Here is a 2,702-nt window from a genome sequence, read left to right as displayed (position 1 = left end):
GTTAGAAGGCGTTTTAGAAAATTTCAACGGTTGAATATGTTCTTGACATGTTCATGAACAACATACTTAAATCTCATCAACATCCATTGGTTGAATGTTGAGAGATCAAGGCTTGAAGATGGGAGAAGCAAATGAAAAATGAGAGGAAAAATGAAGAGATGATTTACCTCTTCTTTGAAAATGCAAGAGTGAGAGAATGAAGTGTGGAGTGTGAGGGTTTAAGGAGAGAAGGAAATCAGATTTCCCCCTAGGCAATCATGAAAAATCTCCTAGGGTGGCTAATGATGAGCTCATGGGATATTTGAGAAAGTGATGTGAGATTTGCTTTATGGAAGTCAAATCTCACATCCCCATGCGAAATGATCACCTCGCGGACACGTGCGATAAACATGCCCGAGTATTATCGGCCAATATTCGATTGGGTATTATAAATCGCCTGATCCTAATATCCGATTAGAATTTCGGATTTCGGCATTCCGAGTGAAAAATATCTAGCAAATAGGTATGGACTAGCTCAGGGTCTATCTTGACTCGAAATATGATTACGAAGCCAATGGCGCAATCAGAATTCAATTCCGAGTTACGGAACTCAAAAACCACTTTTTGAGCCGTACCGGGTGAGATTCGGCTCCGACAGTGGTCCGACTGTCTCCGAAAATCATGAAAATTTACCACCAAATTGGAAATAGAATTACAAGACTAAAACTCAACTAGAGTTTCGTCTAATTCTTTACCGAAAATTCCCAGAAATTCATTTTCGAAAATAAAATTAATAACAATGTTAATAAAATCTTATAATTCAAAATCGTAAAATTTGCGGTGTTACATGTAGCATTCACAAATGCATTCCTTCATTTAAAGCTTTCTCCAAATGTTGTTGCTTAATGGTTTTAACACCATTATGTGAAGATCCTCTTAGGACATGTCTCTTACCTTGGACAGTACAATCCATTATGAGATTGTCAAAATTCCATGTAATATCACCTCAGGTCACCAACCACTCTATCCCCAAAACAACATCACAACAGCTTAGGAGAATCAACATCACATCAGAAGTAAAGGTTGTGTGTTGTACAGTGTAGGAAAAATTTATGACCACTGCTGAAATCTTCAATTTGGTACCATCAACCACAATAACCATCAAGGGTTCCAAATGCTCAATCCTACAACCAATCTACTTAGCTCTTTGGACATCCAGAAAATTATGTGTACTACCACTATCAATTAGAATGTGTAGTGGCTTCTTATTAAACTGACCTATAAATCTCATAGTTCTGAAGCTGGCCATACGTGTTAGTGCATTGACTGGAATTTGTGGCTCAACATAATCCTTCCCATCAATCTTGTCTTCCCACCTAGCATTATCATCATGACCACTGTCCTCCACCTCAATAACGTGTAATTGGAACTTCTTATGAAAGAGGCTATGTTCCTGAGTATAAGGTGCATTAGAAAAGTAGCATAACCTTTTTGCTCTTCTATCATTCATGTATGAAGGGGTTACCCTTCTTGTAGATCTAGGTTCAGGTTTAAGCAAGTCCCCCTGTAACTCCATTGCAAGTGTGGGTTTAGAAGTAATGATAGGTATAACATTAGGAATATGCTTAGTCATTTCGGCAGGTAAATACAACAATGAATTTGGATTTTGAGCTGATTCACATAATCTTGCTAAAGTAAAAGCCTTTCTCACAGAATGGGGTTGGAACATACGAACCATCATTTGCACTTCTTGCTTTAAACCTCCCAAGAAGCAGTTGAAAGTATATTCTTCAGGCAATTCAAGTCTTATGATTATTGCATCAAATTCTTTATGTTAATCAGCCATAGACCCTTGTTGTCTCAACTTCATCAGCTCCACCATAAGGTCCTCACAAACTTCTTCGAATCTATCTATGAGAATCTTGACATATTCATTCTAATTTGGCCAAGAAGTGGACCATAGTAACTTAATAAACTCATGGTGCCACTATAAAGCTTTTCCTTCGAAATGTACCACTACTAATTTCACCTTGAATTCCCCAGGCCTACTATCAATTAGAAAATACGTCTCACACTAGTAAACCCATTGATTCATCTTTTCACCATTAAACCGAGGAAAATCTATTCATGATAAACGAGCGCCACATGAATAGTGAGAAGTATCACGTTTCTCACCTGGGTTAACCGCTTTGGATCTTACTGAATCTTCGACTCCATCACTATTATTTCTCGGCAGTTCCTCTATAGTTTGCTTCAACGAATCACTCAAAGATTTTTTAATGGAACCTGCCAGTTCCATCATTTTGGATTCAATTTTTCCAGACATAAAACTTTCTAATCATTCTTCTACTTCGCGGAGTGATGCTTGGCTTTTAGTAAATTCTGCCATAGAAGCTCGAATTATCCAAGAAAAAACCAAATTTGATACCAATTGATAAGGGTAGAAGAAGGATTCTAAGAATTATTGGAATTCGAAGAAGTGATTGAAGAAGAAATAGGGGTTCCTATGAAGGAAAGGATCCCAAATTTATCTTATTGATTGAAGAATTGAGAGAAAAAAATACAAGAATACATTTTGTTTTTGAAGAAAATGAATAACTAACTAAAACAGTTAAAACCTATGCTATTCATAGCTAACCCGAAAATTGTCACCTAACTACTTGCCAAAAAAGGAAATATTCAGTTATGAACTCTTTATTACACAAATAGTCCCTATCACAAAA

This window comes from Lupinus angustifolius, chromosome LG15 (genome assembly GCF_001865875.1).
Source record: "Lupinus angustifolius cultivar Tanjil chromosome LG15, LupAngTanjil_v1.0, whole genome shotgun sequence".
NCBI lineage: Eukaryota > Viridiplantae > Streptophyta > Magnoliopsida > Fabales > Fabaceae > Lupinus > Lupinus angustifolius.
The sequence above is the reverse complement of the archived record's forward strand: the minus strand, read 5'-3'. Positions refer to the sequence as shown.